Consider the following 18,632-nt stretch of genomic DNA (forward strand, 5'->3'; position numbering starts at 1 on the left):
AAATGGAAACAAAACTTCCAAACTCATTCTATGATGCCAGGATTACCTTGTTCCCAAAACCAGACAAAGACCCCACTAAAAAGGAGAAGTATAGACCAATATCCCTGATGAACATGGATGCAAAAATTTTCAATGAGATACTAGCTAATAGGATCCAACAGTACATTAAAAGGATTATTCAACACAACCAAGTGGAATTTATTCCTGGGCAGCAAGGGTGGTTCAACATCTGCAAATCAATCAACATGATATACCACATTAATAAAAGGAAGGAGAGGAACCATATGATCCTCTCAATAGATGCAGAAAATGCATTTGACAAAGTACAGCATCCTTGGTTTAAAAAAAAAAAAAACAACTCCACAATGCAAGGATAGAGGGAACATACTTCAACATCACAGAGGCCATATACAAAAGATCCATAACAAATATTATCCTTGGGGGTGCCTGGGTGGCTCAGTGGGTTAAAGCCTCTGCCTTTGGCTCAGGTCATGATCCCAGGTCCTGGGATCAAGCCCCGCATCAGGCTCCCTGCTCAGCTGGGAGCCTGCTTCCTCCTCTCTCTCTGCCTACTTGTGATCTGTCTGTCAAATAAATAAATAAAATCTTTAAAAAAATACATCTTCAATGGGGAAAAACTGAGAGGTTTTCCCTTCTGAGGTGAGGAACATGACAAGGATGTCCACTCTTACAACTGTTGTTCAGTGTAGTACTGGAAGTCCTAGCCTCAGCAATTGGATAACAAAAAGAAATCAAAAGCATCCAAACTGGCAAATAAGAAGTCAAATTTTCACTCTTTGTACATGTCATGATATTCTATGTAGAAAGACCCCACCAAAAAATTGTTAGAAGTGATACAGGAATTCTGCAAAGTTGCAGGATATGAAATCAACACATGAAAGTCTGTTGCATTTCTATCCACTAACAATGAAGCAGCAGAAAGGTAAATTAAGGAATCAATCTGTTTATAATAGCACAAAAAAACATAAGATACAAAGGACTAAAACTAACCAAAGAGGTCTGTACTCTGAAAACTACAGAACACTTATGAAAGAAATTGAGGAAGACACAAAGAAATGAAAAAAAAAAAAAAAAACACTACATGCTCATTGATTGTAAGAACAAATGTTGTTAATATGTCTGTGCTACCCAAAGCAACCTACACATTCAATGCAATCTCTATCAAAATACCACCAGCATTATTCACAGAGGTGGAAGAAACAATTCTAAAATGTGTATGGAACGAGAAAAGACCCCCAAATAACCAAAGTAATGTTGAAAAAGAAAACCAAAGCTGGAGGCATTACAATTACAGACTTCAAGCTGTACTACAAAGCTGTAAACACTGAGACAGTAAGGTACTGGCACAAAAACAGACACATCGGTCAATGGAACCCAGAAATGGGCCCACAACTCTATGGCCAACTAATCTTCAACAAAGCAGGAAAGAATAGCCAATAGAAAAAAGTCTCTTCAACACATGGTGTTGGGAAAATTGGACAGCTTCATGCAGAAGAAAAAAACTGGACCACTTTCTTACACCATACACAAAAATAAATTCAAAATGGATGAAAGGAATCCATCAGAATCCTAGAGGAGAACACTGGCAGCAACCTCTTTGACCTCAGCCCAGCAACTTCTTGTTAGACATATTTCCAAAGGCAAGGGAAACAAAGGCAAAAATGAACTGTTGGGACTTCATCAAGATAAAAAGCTTTTGCACAGCAAAGGAAACAATCATTAAAACTAAAAGGCAATGTATAGAGTGGGAGGAGATATTCACAAATGATATATTGCTAGTATCCAAATCTATAAAGACCTTATCAAACTCAACACCCCAAAAACAAAAAGTCCAGTGAAGTAATGGGCAGAAGACATGAACAGAAATTTTTCCAGAGAAGACACAGAAATGGGTAACAGATACATGGAAAGATGCCCAACATTCACTCAGTATCAGGGAAATACAAATCAAAACCACAATGAGATACCACCTCACACCAGTCAGAATGGCTAAAATTAACAACGTAGGAAATAACAGATGTTGATGAGGATGCAGATAAAGGGGAACCCTCTTACACTGTTGGGAATGCAAACTGGTGCAGCCACTCTGGAAAACAGTATGGAGTTTTCTCAAAAAGTTAAAAATAGAACTACCCTATGACCTGGCAGTTGTGCTACTAGGTATTTATCCAAAGGATACAAATTTTATATTCGTTTATATTTGTTTATAGCAGCAATGTCCACAATAGTCAAACTATGGAAAGAGCCCAGTGTCCATTGACAGGTGAATGGATAAAGAAGTGGTTATATGTACATAGTGGAATATTCCTCAGCCATCAAAAAGAATGAAATTTTGCATTTGTGTGATGTGGATGGAACTAGAGGGTATATGCTAAGCAAAATAATTCAGTCAGAGAAAGACAAATACCATATGATTTCAGTCATATGTGGAATTTAAGAAACAAAACAGATGTGACACCTGGGTGCCTCAGTTAGTTAGGCAACTGCCTTCAGCTCAGGTCATGATCCTGGAGTCCTGTGACTGAGTCCCGTATCAGGCGCCCTTCTCAGCAGAGAGTCCGCTTCTCCCTCTGACCCTCCCCCCTTCTCCTGATCTCTCTCTTTCATTCTCTCTCTCGAATAAATAAATAAAATATATTTTTTTAGAAAGAAACAACAGATGAACTGGGGAAGGGAAGGAAATCTAAAATAAGATAAAAACAGAAAGGGAGGCAAACCATAAGAGACTCTTAAATGTAGGAAACAAACTAAGGGTTGCTGGAGGGAAAGTGGGGGGAATGGGGTAATTGGGTGATGGGCATTAAGGAGGGCATTTGAAATTATGATCCCAGGGTGTTATATGCAACTGATAAATCACTAAATTCTAACCTGAAACTAATACTACACTCTAGGATAACTGAATTGAATTTAAATATAACATTTAAAAATATATTCAACAGAGGAGTAAGGAAATAAATCAGGACTCATCTAATTATGGAATTCCCTGAACAAGAATTCCAAAAAGAAAGCTAGGTTGATTTTGGTTTTGGTAGAAAGATCTCCAAGATATATTGCCAAGTGAAGAAAGCAATTAGCCAAATAATATGGACAGTATGATCCTATTCATGTGAAAATGATAAATATCCACACTAACCTCCATATATCTGTATTGTTGTTCTGTCTCTACCCACTGTCAACACAACTCCCAATGGTGAGGAGTTTGGTTAGGGCAGTGAGACTGTTTGAGTGGCTACAATCTCCTAAAATCGCCTACCTCATAATTACCATCAACAGTAGTTGAAGGCTGCTACATAATTTGTGGGGCTTGATGCAAAATGAAAATGGAGGGCTCCTTGTTTAAAGACCAGGGGAGAGGTGGGAAGTATAGTTAAAGGTACTAAAATTTACTATAAAATATAATAGGGGTGAGGTTGGAAGATGGCAGCAGAGTAGGAGGACCTTAGGCTCACCTCCTGCCATGACTATAACTACATAACTATTAAGTCATTCTAAATACCCCAGACATTGACCTGAAGACTGACAAAACAAACTCCACAACTAAAGGGAAAGAAGAGGCCACATCAAAGGAAGTAGAAAGTGTGGAGAGCCAGTTTTGGAAGATGCAGATTGTGGCTGCTGGAGTAAGGAGGAAGCTGTGGTCACAGAGAAGGGTGAGAGACAGACAAGCATGCAGAGAAAACAAATCCCCATAGCAACTGGCTTGGAAAGTGAGAGGGGCCAAATTTTGTCACTTTTGGCAACCATTGGGACTTAGAAACTGGAGTTTCAAATGTCAGTGGGCTTGGCTGAGTTAGAGCCTGGAGGGCAGGGCCCTACTCTTGGATAAAAAGCAGGCAAACAATATGCAGACATACAGCATGGAAAGGGTGGTCTGAAGAGCACCTGGGGCACACAGTGGGGAGGTTATTTGCTCATCTCAGAGCATGTCCCATACAGACAGCATTTAGGGAGAGACTCCTCCAGGAAGAAAGGAACAGGCACCATTTCCCTCTTCCACCACTCAGTATAAGCGCAGAGCCTCCTGTGGAAACCAGTGTGGTGACAACACTCATGACCTAAATTGCACTACACTAAGCCCTGCCACCCCAAGCTCCAGTGGAACTGACTTTCTCAGGCACACTTGCCTAAGTCCCAACAAGGTGGGGCCCCTCTATGAGAAGACAGGCCCAACCCCTGCTCACACCATGTCTTCCAACACAGGAGTCTACTGTAGCCTTGGTTCCTGCAGTGGTGGTGACAAGCCTCATTTCACAAATAGAACAGAGCACGCCTAGTTAAAAGACACAACATTCAGGCCAGGGACCAGACTGTCTGCAATAGGCAAACAGAACCTCTGCCTGGAGGAAAAAGTGGCCAGGACACAATAGCAGAGCACATGCAGCACCCATTGGAGACACTCCTGCAAATAATACAAATACCATATGATTTCACCCATATGTGGAATTTAAGAAGCAAAACAGATGAACATAGGGGAAGGGAAGGAAAAATAAGATGAGAACAGAGAGGGAGGCAAACCATAAGAGACACTGGATTCTAGGAAACAAACTAAGGGTTGTTGGAAGGGAGGTGGGTTGGGGGAAGGGATAATTGGTAATGGGCATTAAGGAGGGCACTTGATGGGGCACCTGGGTCGCTCAGTGGGTTAGAGCCTCTGCCTTCGGCTCGGGTCATGATCTCAGGGTCCTGGGATCGAGTCCCACATCGGGCTCCCTGCTCAGCAGGGAGCCTGCTTCCTCCTCTCTCTCTCTGCCTGCCTGCTCGTGATCTCTCTCTGTCAAATAAATGCATTTAAAAAAAATCTTTAAAAAAAAAAGGAGGGCACTTGATGAAATGAGCACTGGGTGCAACTGATGACTCACTAAATTCTATCTCTGAAAATAATTTTTAAAAAGTCAATGCAAAAAGAAAAGACATAGGTGGACAGAATTAATTAAAAAAAACAAGACCCATCTATATGCTGCCTACAAGAGACTCAATTCAGACCTAAAGACACCTACAAATTGAAAGCAAAGGGTTGGAGAAATATCTATCATGCAAATGGATATCAAAAGAAATCCAGGATACTAATACTTATACTGGATAAAGAGACTTGAATACAAAGACTGTAGGGGCACTTGGGTGGCTCAGTTGGTTTTAACTCTGACTCCTGTTTTCAGCTGGGGTCATGATCTCAGGGTCCTGGGATGGAGCCCCATGTCAGGCTCTCTACTCACTTGAGGTTCTCTCTCCCTCTCCCTTTGCCCCTCCCACTGGTGCTCTCTCTCTCTAAAATAAATGAATAAATCTTAAATAAATAAATAAATAACTGTAATAAGAGACAAAGACACATATAAAAACAAGTGGGTCAATCCAGCAAGAAGATACAACACTTATAAATATTTATACAACCAACAAAGGAGTACCCAAATACATAAAATAGCTAATAACAAACATAAAAGAACTAATTGATAATAATACTGGAGGACTTTAACATTCCCACTTACATCAATGGACAGATCATCTAAACAGAAAATCAACAAGGAAACAATGGCTTTGAATGACACACTAGAACAGATGTACTCAGAATATTCTATTCTAAAATAGCAGAATACACATTTTTTTCAAGTGCACATGAACATTCAACAGATCACATATTAGCTCACAAAACAAGCCTCAACAAATTCAGTAAGGTCAAAGTCATACCATGCATCTTTTCTGACCATAATGTTATGAAACTAGAAATCAACCACAAGAAAGAAATTTGAAAAGACCACAAATACATGGGGGTTAAAGAATGTGCTACTAAAGAATGAATGGGTCAACCAGGAAATCAAAGAAGAAATTTTAAAAATATAGAAACAAATGAAAAAGAAAACACAACAGTCCATAACCTTTGGGATGCAGCAAAAGTGGTTCTAAAACAGAAAAATCTCAAATAAACAAACTAACCTTAACCCTTAGTGGGTTAAAACTGAGAGCTTTTCCCCTAAGGTTAGCAACAATACAAGGTTGTCCACTCTCATCACTTTTATTAAACATAGTAGTGGAAGTCCTAGCCATAGCAATCAGACAACAAAAAGGAATAAAATGCATCCAAAACAGCAAGGAAGATGTTAAAATTTCACTATTCACAGACGACATACCATATATAGAAAACCTGAAAGACTCCACCAAAAAACTGCTAGGACTTAGGAACAAATTCAGTAAAGTCACAGGATACAAAAATCAATGTACATAAACCCATTGGATTTCCACACACCAATAATGAAGAAGCAGAAGGAGAAATTAAGAAAACAATCCCGTTTACAATTGTACCAAAAAAAATTATATAATAATAATAAGGAATAAACCTAACCAAAGAGTTGAAAGACCTGTACTCTGAACAGTATAAAACACTTAGGAAAGAAACTAAGGATGACAGAAAGAAATGGAAAGACTTTCCATAATCATAGATTAGAAGAACATATATTGTTAAAATGTCTATATGCCCAAAGCAATCTACACGTATGATGCAATCAAAATACGAATGGCATTTTTCACAGGACAAGAATAAACAACCCTCAAATTTGTATGGAACCACAAAAGACCTTGAATAGCCATCTTGAAAAATAAAGCAAACCTGGAGGCATCATAAATTCAGACTTCAAGTTATAGCAAAAGCTGTAGTAATCAAAAAATTATGGTACTGGCATGAAAATAGACATATAGATCAATAGAACAGAATAAAAAAAACCAGCACTGAACCCACGACTGTATGGTCAATTAATCTTTGACAAAGCAGGACAGAATATCTAATTAGACAGTCTCTTCAACAAATGGTGTTGGGAAAACTGGACCACTTTCTTACACCATACACAAAAATATATTCAATATGGATTAATCACCTATATATGAGACCTGAAACCACAAAAATCCTAGAAGTGAACACAGGCAATAACTTCTTTAACATTGGCTGTAGCAACTTCTTTCTAGATATGACTTCTGAGGCAAGGAAAATAGAAGCAAAATAAACTGTTGAGACTACCTCACAATAAAAAGCTTCTGCACAGTGAAGGAAACAGTCAACAAAACTAAAAAGCAACCTACAGAATAGGAGAACATAGTTGCCAGTGACATATTCAATGAAGGGTTAGTATCCCAAATATATAAGAGCTTATAAAATTCAACACCCCCAAAATGAATAATCCAATTAAGAAATAGGCAGGAAACATCAACAGATATTTTTCCAGAGCAGATATCCAGATGGCCAACAGACGCAGGAAAAGATTATCAACATCACTCATCATCAGGGAAATACAAATCAAAAGTACAATAACATATCACTTCACACCTGTCAGAATGGCTAAAGTCAACAACACAAGAAACAAGTGTTGGCGAGGATGGGAAGAAAGGGATACCCTCTTGCACCGATGGTGAGAAGGCAAGGTGCTGCAGCCACTCTGAAAACAGTATGGAAGTTCCTCAAAAAGTTAAAAATAGAACTACCCTACCATCCAGCAATTGTACTACTAGGTATTTACCCAATGAATTAAAAAAATACAGATTCAAAGGGGTACACGCACCCTGATGTTTATAGCAGCATTATCAACAATAGCCAAGTTATGGAAACAGCCAAAGTATCTATCAACTGATGAATGGATAAAGAAGATGTGGGCTATCTATATGTGTGTGTGTGTATCCCACATTATATATAAATATGTGTGTGTATATCCATACAGAGTGGACTATTACTCAGCCATAAAATTGAACAAAATCCTACCATTTGCAATGACATGGGTGGAGCTAGAGAGTATTATGCTAAGCCAAATAAGTCAGTAACAGAAAGACAAATACCATATGGTTTCACTCATATGGGTAATTTAAAAAACAAAACAAATGAGCAAAGAGAGAAAGAGAGAGAACCAAGAAACAGACTCTTAACAACAGAAAATAAACTTACGGTTACCAGGAGGGAGGTGGTTGGTGGATTGGATTAAATAGGTTTGGGGGACTAAGAAGTGCACTTGTGATGAGCACCCGGTGATGTATGGAAGTGTTGAATCACTATATTGTACACCTGAAATTAATATTACACTGTATGTTAACTAGCTAGAATTTAAAGAAAAACTTTAAAAGAAAGAATAAAAAATTTTTTTCTGACTCCCTTTTCTGCAAATTCAGTTAGTCATCAAAATTTATATTTGGGGCACCTGGGTGGCTCAGTGGGTTAAAGCTTCTGCCTTTGGCTCAGGTCATGATCCCGGGATCCTGGGATCGAGCCCCGCATTGGGCTCTCTGCTCAGCGGGGAGCCTGCTTCCTCCTCTCTCTCTGCCTGCCTCTCTGCCTACTTGTGATCTCTGTCTGTCAAATACATAAATAAATAAATAAAATCTTAAAAAAATTATATTTTTAGGAAACTCATTTTCTTTTTAAAAATTTTTTTATTTGAGTATAGTTTACTCACAATGTTACATTAGTTCCAGGTATACAACATAGTAATTCAACTCCTCCATACATTATGCTGTGCTCACAAGTGTAGCTACCATCTGTCACCATATAGAGCTATTACATTATTACATTATCACTGACTATATTCCCCATGCCGTACCTTTACTACCGTGACTTATTCATTCCTCTACACCCATTTTGCCTCTCCACCCAACTGTCTCCCCTCTAGCAATCATCAGTTTGTTTTCTGTAGTTACAGATTTGATTCTTTTTTTGCTTATTCATTCATTTTTGTTTTTTAGATTTAGCAACCTTATTTCCATCCAGTATAATGGAAAGCGCCATCAGTCACAATGTTGCAAATGGTATTTGATAACTTTTCATTTTGAAAGGGAACTCTGTTGGTGCAACTGTTACTGGGACTGTTTTTTGTAGGCTGTGGCAAGAGTATGATGGATTTCTGATAAGTTGTTTCAAAAGAAAAATTTTAATGCATCTAGAGCAGATGATTCTTGTGGAAGACTTTTTTTTTTTTTTAAAGATTTTATTTATTTATTTGAGGGAGAATGAGTGAGAGAGAGCATGAGAGAGGAGAAGGTCAGAGGGAGAAGCAGACTCCCCAAGGAGCTGGGAGCCCGATGCGGGACTCGATCCTGGAAGTCCGGGATCATGACCTGAGCGGAAGGCAGTTGCTCAACCAACTGAGCCACCCAGGAGCCTCTGGAAGACTTTTTCAAAAAACAAATTAACTCTTGGGCGCCTGGGTGGCTCAGTTTGTTAAGGGACTGCCTTCGGCTCAGGTCACGATCCCAGAGCCCCGGGATCCCCCGCACTGGGCTCCCTCTGCTCTGCGTGGGGCCTGCTTCTTCCTCTCCCTCTGCCTGCCACTCCCCCCACTTGTGCTCTCTCTCGGTCAAATAAATAAATAAAATCTTAAAAAAAAAAAAAAAAAAACTCTTCAGGTGGTGTCCAGCTCCTGTAGTGGAAGTGGTGCATGGGAAGGTGCTGGAAAGTCAAACAGAGGGAGATGTGTCCTCCGGTGGTGGCTAGCAGAGTAGAGCTGCCTCCAGTTGCCTGATTCCTCCTGCTCACGGGACATAGCCAGGGGGCCCCAGCTTCTGCAAGTGTAAACAGCCCTGGAACCATCGTGCGGAGTGATTGAACAAGTCTTCCCTGTTCATTTGATGCAATGAAGTATAGCAGACGATATGGGGAAAGGGGAAAGAATCACCTTTAACAAGATTAATTTTCAAATGTTTGTTGGAGTTTTTTAAAGATTTATTTATTTTAAAGAGAGAGAGAGAGCACAAATGGGAGGGGCAGGGAGAGGGAGAGAGAATCTCAAGCAGACTCCATGCTAAGCACAGAGCCTAACGCAGGGCTCCATCACAACCTGAGCCGAAACCACAAGTTGGACACTCGACTGACTGCACCACCCAGGCACCCCTAAATGTTTTTACAATGTTTGGAATTGTTAAATTGGTTTTGCTGAAACAGAATTTCACCCTTAAGTTACTATTTGAATGTTGGTTTCAATAAAGACTCTTGAAATTGTTTAAAAAAAATGTAAGTGTAACAGGGGAGGCACAAGAATATATATAAAAAAAGGAGCCAGGTCAGAGAGAGTGGGGAAAATCATTCTAAAAATAATATGTGATTTGACATCAGAAATATGAGCAAGAATAAATAATGTGGGGTTTGTGTTGGGTGTGTGTGTGTCTGTGTGTACATGTGGATGTGTGTATGTTGTGTGTGTGAATGGATGTGTATATAGATATATGGGTGTATGCATGTGTGCATATGTGTGTATGAATCTGTGTGGGTATGTATGTGTGTGTGTAGATATATGGGTATGTTTGGGGGGGTGTATGGATGTGTATGCAAATGTGTGTAGATGTGTGGGCATGTGTGGGTTTGGGTGGATGGATGTGTGTGTATAGATGTGTGTGTGTGCATGTGGGTATGGACATGTGTGTGGATGTGTGCGAATGTGTGTAGATGTGCGGGCATGTGTGGGTTTGGGTGGCTGCATGTGTGTGTGTAGATATATGGTGTGTGTGTGTGTGTGAATTGTGGTTTTGGGTGGATGAATGTGTGTGGATGTATGGATGTGTGTGTGTGTGTGTGTGCGCGCGCGCGCCTATTTGTGTGCATAAGAGAAGCAGTAGAGGCAGAGCCTGGAACCAACACTGAGGGCAGAACTTGTGGGAAGAGGAAGCAGCATGCCCCAGGTCCTGAACGAAGTCCAGTGGGACGGATGACAGGAGCGCAGCGAGCCAGCTGTGGAGCGGTGTGGGACGCAGATGAAACCAGGCAGCCCTCAGTTCTGTCACAGAACGCATTGTGCCAAAGAAAGGCAAATCCAAAGCCAAAGAAAAGCTGGGAAGAGTGATGTGTACCTTTCCTGAAGAACATGTAGCCCTGCTAAAGTCGGGAGCCACCAGCCTCATCCGCCTTCCTCATTTTCCTGAATCCCAGGAGCCGCTGCGTGGAAAACAAAGCCTGGACTCTAAAGGGAGAATGAGGGAGGAAGGGTGTCTGAATGATCCCCCTCTCTCGTCTTTGTTTTAGTGACCCCCAAGTATCTGAAAACAGATCGGACACTTGTTGCTCTTTGAGAATCGATCTATTGATTACCCTCGCGGGGTCTACAGATGAAATGCGTTTGCCGCCATCCCCTCCCCCTCCTGTTCTCTGCAGGTATACCAGTGACAGATCATTTTTAATTGTCCTTTTTGACCTTTTCGATTAACATGAGGTGGAAGAGGGGGTAACGTGATCAGTGTTCCTTTCCTAAATTCCGGCCTTCTCCTCCTTCCTGCACAAGACAAGGAAAATATTGGCACAGGGCCCTGGGGGCTCTGTGAGACATGTTGGACTTTTTCCTAAAAATAATAGGACATTGGCTGATGATCTTAAGCAGAGGAGCGTGATGAGGTTTTTGAGCCAACATCAGAAAATTTCACCTCTCTTGACTCACCATGAAGTTTTCCTAAGGGGACACCATCCCGTGCCTGGCCCTTTGCCCCGTGGCGCCATCTCTCAAGCTCAGCGCTGTCCACACTGTTGACCAGATCATTCCATCTTGTAGGCAGTTGTGCTGGTGTTGTACGGTGTTCATTAGATGCCAGTCACCCTGCCCCCCAACTCTGGGTGTGAAAATCAAAAACATTTTTATATTGCCAGGTGTTCTCTGAGAGGAGAGGACGAAATTGCCCGCGTAGAGAAGCACTCTGCCCTTTGGTTTCAGGCTCACCCTTTTTGCTCACCATTTCATGGGACTCTCCTCTAAATTACATCTATCCAAGATACATGGAAGGCTCTGTTTCCACAGATACTGATATTAGAGCCTTCCATTTAAGCTCCTGTGGATTTTCTTCTTTTGCTGATAAGATGCAAATCTCTTGCTGACCCTTCAACCACCTTCTGAGAATCTTGTCCAGCCCCATCCCATTTGCCTGACTGGCCTCTCCTTAACTCAAATGGGCTCACCTCTCTCACATCTTCATGGGCATTGTTCATTATGTGGTGGTCATATAAAGGCTTGGACAAGGGGGGGGCACTGGATCACCATGATATGACAAACACTTTTCTGTGTTGGGAACTCTCAAGGTCTTTTATGATTTACTGGGGATGACTCTAGACCCTTCAGTTGTTTGAGATTTTTTAAAAAAATGACCTTGAACATAATGATCTCTGATTAACAAGTTAAAAAAAATTAACTCTTCATACAAATCACTTTTGTGAAAGTTTAAATTGAATTTTAAATGTAAATTTATACAATGGCATTTGGTGTTTCCTCTGACATTTCATGTAACTTGTGGAGGTGTGCTATAGACTGAATTCCTGTGTCCCCCTCCCCAGCTTTACGTATCAAAATCCTAATCCCCCATGTGATAGTATTAAGAGATGGTGTCTTTAGTAAATGATTAGGCCTTGAGGGCAGAGCCCTCATGACTGGGATTAGTGCCCTTATGAAAGAGACCCCAAAGAGCTCCTTCACCCCATCCACCACACAGCAAGGAGATAGCCATGGGTATCTCTCACCGGACACTGAATCTGCCAAACCCTTGTTCTTGGACTTCCTGGCCTCCAGAAATAAAATTTTGCTATACCAGCTTAGAGAGACTAAGACAGGCTCATATAAGAAATGGAAAATGGCTTCACAATTTATTTGTAACTCAAAATGCCTGTTTATGTATTTTAGCACTGTATCTTCAGTTATAAGGAAAACACTTTTAAACTGTCTTCCTCATTAATAATCAGTGCACCGGAAGCTTTCATCAAATGTGTCTAACATGATGATCTTTAAATTTCCATTTTTATGCCTGTTCTTATTTGTTGCAGTGTTGCAGCAGTTTGAAAACCAGAGATTCTAAACTCTTCAAAGAATTGTAACTCCCAATGTACTTTACTGCAATGGTCATGGATACACTTTTATTCTGTTACCATTTACTGACAAAGTTTTCTACCCCAGCACCAGCAGTTCTTGTCCTAGGGCTCAAGCGAGAGTTAATATTTGTGTGGATGCTGCAAGGACAGGCTCTGGGGATAGAAGGGCAAGGTTGCCTCTCACACCGGGCCCCATCACTGCCTCTAGGCAGAAGCCATCCCCTCTCTCAGGGCTCTAGCCACCCCACCACCACTTCTATTTTTACTGCTGCTGCACCATTGTCACTGGCCCACTGTCTCCCCTCTGGGCTGCGTGGCACCCCGGGCTCCCCCAGATGCACTGGTGCACACCAGGTGGACTGACCACCTGCTCAGCATGCACATAACCTACCATGCACATTGTGATCCAGTGTATCTCTACCGCTTACGTGTACACTCCATAGTCACATTGGACTATAATTACAAGACACAAGTCCAAAGACAAAATTATTTTTTAAGGATTTTATTTATTTATTTGACAGAGAAAGAGACAGAGAGGGAACACAAGTGGGGGGGAGTGGGAGAGGGAAGGGTCCCCGTTGAACAGGGATCCCAGGACCCTGGGATCATGACCTGAGCCAAAGGCAGGTGCTTAACAACTGAGCCACCCTGGGACTCCTCAATGACAAAATTTTTAAGAATATCAAGACAGCAACCCCACAGATGGCACATTCTTTTTTTTTTTTTTTTTTAATTTTTTTTAAAGATTTTTATTTATTTATTTGACAGAGAGAGATCACAAGCAGGCAGAGAGGCAGGCAGAGAGAGAGGAGGAAGCAGGCTCCCTGCCGAGCAGAGAGCCCGATGCGGGGCTCGATCCCAGGACCCTGAGATCATGACCTGAGCCGAAGGCAGTGGCTTAACCCACTGAGCCACCCAGGCGCCCCCCAGGTGGCACATTCTTAAAGCAAGCCTGGAGAAGTGGGTTTGTGTCCTCGACCTAGTAGTTTGGCACCTGAGGGACCATTCTGCTAGTTTTTATCCCAAGTGAGTGTAAACCCTCTTTTGGTTTCTGTGATTCAGATTATGTGAAGAATGGTTGAATACCGTCCCCCGACCTGAGAAACACCAGTTGTTTTTATTTTTTTATTTTTTATTAACATATAATGAATTATTAGCCCCAGGGGTACAGGTCTGTGAATCTTCAGGTTTACACACTTTACAGCACTCACCACACCAGTTGTTTTTAAATCCAACTAGTGGAGTAATGGAGTGGCGAAGGGCCTAGACTCTGGACCTGTATCACCAGGAACTCCATCTTGGCCACGGACTAGCTATATGACCTTGAGCAACTGATAAAGTCTCTATTCAGGCATACCTTGTTTTATTGTACTTTGCTTTATTGTGCTTTGCATATAGTAGGGTTTTGTTTTTTGTGTTTTTTTTTCTTTTTCCTTTTTTTACAAATTGAAAGTTTGTGGCAGCCTTGCATCAGCAAATCTATTTGTGCCTTTTTTCAGATGTCATTTGTATCTCTGTGTCACATTTTGGTAATTCTTATAATACGTCAAACTTTTTCATATCATTATTATTATATTTGTTATGGTGATCTCTTATTAACGATCTTTGATGTTACTGTTGTCATTGTTTTGGGGCACCATGAACTGTGCCACATAAGGCAGGAAATTTAATTGATAAATATTGTGTGTGTTCTGTTTGCTCCACCCTCCAGCCGTTCCCCATCTCCCTCATTCTCCTCAGGCCTCCCTATTCCCTGAGACACAATATTGAAATTAAGCTAGTTAATAACCCTACAGTGTCCTCTAAGTGTTCAAGTGAAGGGAAGAGTTACAGGTCTTCAAACCAAGAGCTAAAAATGATTAAGCTTAGTGGGGAAGACATGTTGAATGCCAAGATGGGGCAGAAGTTGGGCCTCTTGCATCAAACAGCCAAATTGTGAATGCAAAAGAAAAGTTTCTGAAGGAAATTAAAATTGCTACTCCAGTGGACAAACCAATGAATTGTAAGAAAGTGAAACAGCCTTGGGGCACCAGAGTGGTTCAGTCAGTTAAGCATCTGCCTTCAGCTCAGGTCATGATCTCAGGGTCCTGGAATCAAGACCCATGTCAGGCTCTCTGCTCGGCGGAGAGCCTGCTTCTCCTTCTCCCTCTGCTTGCTGCTCTCCCTGCTTGTGCTTGTTCTCTCTCTGTCAAATAAATAAAATCTTTATTTAAAAAAAATAAAGTGGAACAGGCTTATTGCTGATATGGAGGAAGTTTAGTGGCCTGGATAGAAGATCAGACCAGCTACAACATTTCCTTATGCCAAAGCCTAATTCAGAGCAAGGCCCTAACTCTTCAATTGTGTGAAGGCCGAGAGAGGTGAGGAGGCTGCAGAAGAAAAGTTTGAAGCTAGCTGAGGTTGGTTCATGAGGTTTAAGGAAAGAAGTAGTCTCTAAACACAAAGGTGTAAAGTGAAGCAGCAAATGCTGATGTAGAAGCTGCAGCAAGTTATCCAGAAGATCTAGCTAAGGTAATTCATGAAGGTGGCTATGTTCAACAACAAATTTTCAATGTAGACAAAACGGCCTTTGATTGGGAGAAGACACCATCTAGGACTTTCATAGCTAGAGAAGAGAAGCCAGTCCCTGGCTCCAGGCTGACTTTCATTAGGTGCAAATGCAGCTGGCGACTTTTAGGTGAAGCCAATGCTCATCTACCATTTTGAAAACCCTAGGGACCTTAATGGGGTTCACGGCTGGCTCAGTTGATACAGCACATGACTCTTGATCTCAGGGTCATGAGTTTGAGCCCCACATTGGACACAGAGTTTATTTTTTTTCCATTTTATTTTATTTCTTTTCAGTGTTCTAGCATTCATTGTTTATGCACCACACCCAGTGCTGCATGCAATATGTGCCCTCCATAATACCCACTACCAGGCTCATCCAAACCCCTACCCTCCTCCCCTCCAAAACCCTCAGTTTGTTTCTCAGAGTCCACAGTCTCTCATGGCTTGAGATTTTATTTGTTTATTTGACAGACAGAGATCACAAGTAGGCAGAGAGGCAGGTGGCGGGAGGTGGGTAGGCTCCCCGCTGAGCAGAAAGTCCACTGCAGGGCTCCATCCCAGGAGACCATGATCTGAGCCAAAGGCAGAGGCTCAACCCACTGAGCCACCCAGGTGCCCCCAGAATTAAAAAAAAAAAAAGAATTCTGCTAAATTACTCTGCCTGTGCTCTATAAATGGAACAAAGCCTGGATGACAACACATCTGTTTATGTGGCTTACTGAATATTTTAAGCCCACTATGGAAACCTACTGCTCAGAAGAAAAGATTGCTTTCCCAAGGACAATGTACCCAGTCACCCAACATTTCTGATAGAGATGTATGTACAATGAAGTTAATGTTGTTTTCATGCTTGCTATGCAACATCCATTCTCTAGCCCATGAATCAAGGAGTAATTTTAACTTTCATGTCATTACTTAAGAAATACCTTTCCTAACAGTATAGCTGCCATAGTGATTTCTTTGATGAACCTAGGCAATGTAAATGGAAAACCTTCCAGTAAGGATTCACCATTCTAGATGCCATTAAGAACATTCATGATTCATTGAAAGAAGTCAACATATCAACATTAACAAGAGTTAAGAAGTGGATTCCAAGTAGAGAGTTTTCCCTCTCAGAACCCTGATTTCCCCCTTCAGCCAAAGAAAAGGTGATTGTTTCATAGGCTTGTGCCTGCAACTAGGACCCTGCAATGGTCATCAGATCCCCTGGGGGGATTTCAGACACACTGAAGGAGAAAGGGGGGACTCATCTGCACAGCTCCAGACAGTTCTTCACCCCTCTCCCTCCACTCATTGCCACTAAGGAGTTGCTGATCAACCCTGTGGCCCAGGAGCAGTGCAGAGCAGACAACCAGACCTGCATGGCCCCTTCCCGTCACAAGCTTGGAGAAGGGCAGGATGCCTGCCACCTGAGCCCTCTCCACCAAGGGTTTCATTCTTCCTCTGAGGCTCTGATGAAAGTTGCTCTAAGGATTGAGTGAGTTAATGCATGCATATAAGGAGCCTAGAACAGTGCTCAGCACATCGTAAGTCCTCAGATAATGCTACTTGTCATTATTTTTCTTTTGTTTTCACTGTCCTTGTACTTCTCAGTCTGTTTTGGAGCAAGCCTGTTCTTCCTCATGTAATTTTTTCCATTTCCCTCTCTTTCTCCTGTACTTTATAGTCCACTTTAGCCCTTATCATTTTTCATCTAACCAGTTAAATGTACATAACATATGCAGAGAGATGAATTGGAAAAGAGGCCACTGAGGTTCCCCCTAAGGAAGTAGACAGGGACTGAGTGGTGGGCAGGGGGTATCCTCAGCCTGTTTGAATGTTTACAATGGGAATGCATTTACTATTGTTTCTGCAATTAAAAGGAAATGTTTATAACTGCTAAGTGGAGGTGGGGTAGGGGAGGAAAGACTCCAGGGCAGCCTCCTTCTACGGCAGCCAGTTCACATCATGCACTGATGCTATGAGGGACACAACCAGAAAACACATTTCCAGGACTGCAGCCAGCTGCTCCCCAACCATGGCAGTGCCAAGAGTTCCTTTGTCCACAAAATATGCCTCAGATTCACCTCTGTCGGCGTTGCCTTTCCCATTAGCCTTTAGCATGCCCACCCTGCTGCCCAAGGACACCGGGGAGGAACTCTGGGGGAGGAGTACTACTGTACCTGGGTCAGATGCCAGCTCCTGTGAAGGCTTTCCTGACATACCATGTGAACATGTTTGAATTAACTGTGGCTCTTTGTTCCCACACATGTTGTTGATACCTGCCGAGGCAGCACTTAGGGTTTGACTTTTTTCGGCCTTGTGTTGTTCATTGAACTTTGACTCTCTCATTAGACTGTTTACTCGGTAAGGGTAAATACAGGGTCTCTTATTCATGGCTGGAGACCCCACCTCAGTCACCACCTGTACCTGGCCCAGTTCATCATAAATGCTCAGGAAGTGTTTTATTGAAAGGGTACCCTGAACTGCCCCCCCACACCACATTAGGACTTTTGCATTTTATTCCTTCTGCCCTGTCCCTGGCCACTTCATATTATTCAGACCTCAGATTACACACTGCCTTCTCCAAGCACCCTTCCTTGAGTACCCTATCTAAAAACAGACTAACTTCTACCCAAATCCTTCTCTATCTCATAACTTGTTTTATTTCCCTCATAGCACTCACTGCAATCTGAAATTCTCATGCTTGACTCACTTTATTGTCTGTTTCCCTAGCTGGGATGTGAATCACAGGAGGGCAGGGACCTTGTCTTTTTGTATTTGCCTTGAGTCCCCAGTGCATAGGACAGTGACTGGTATATAGCACGTGCTCAATAAATATATGAATGAAACTCTATTTGTTTGGTTACTGACTGATCCCCGAGTAGAATGTCAGCTCCATGGAGGCCAGGATCTTATCTGGGTTATCACTACATCCTCAGCACCTAGCATGGTGCCTGGTGCATAATAAATCCTCAAGAATTTCTGGGTCAGTGAATTAATGTCTCACGCACACTTTAACACAACATGCTCCAAACTGAACTTAGTTTCTTCTTCTCCACCAAACCTGCTTTTCCTTCTGTGCACTCTAATACAGTCAATGGCATCATTATCCACTCCTGACACCCAACCCAGAAATGAACTCACACTCCTTTCACTCCCTCATGTACTAGTTTCAATTAGTCTCTAAGCCCTGCCTATTCAACCTCCAAAATATTCCACTTATCTAATCCTTTTCTACCTGTGTGGCTATCTTGATTCAGTCCTTATCTTTTTTTTTTTT

The sequence above is a fragment of the Lutra lutra genome, chromosome X (genome assembly GCF_902655055.1).
Source record: "Lutra lutra chromosome X, mLutLut1.2, whole genome shotgun sequence".
NCBI lineage: Eukaryota > Metazoa > Chordata > Mammalia > Carnivora > Mustelidae > Lutra > Lutra lutra.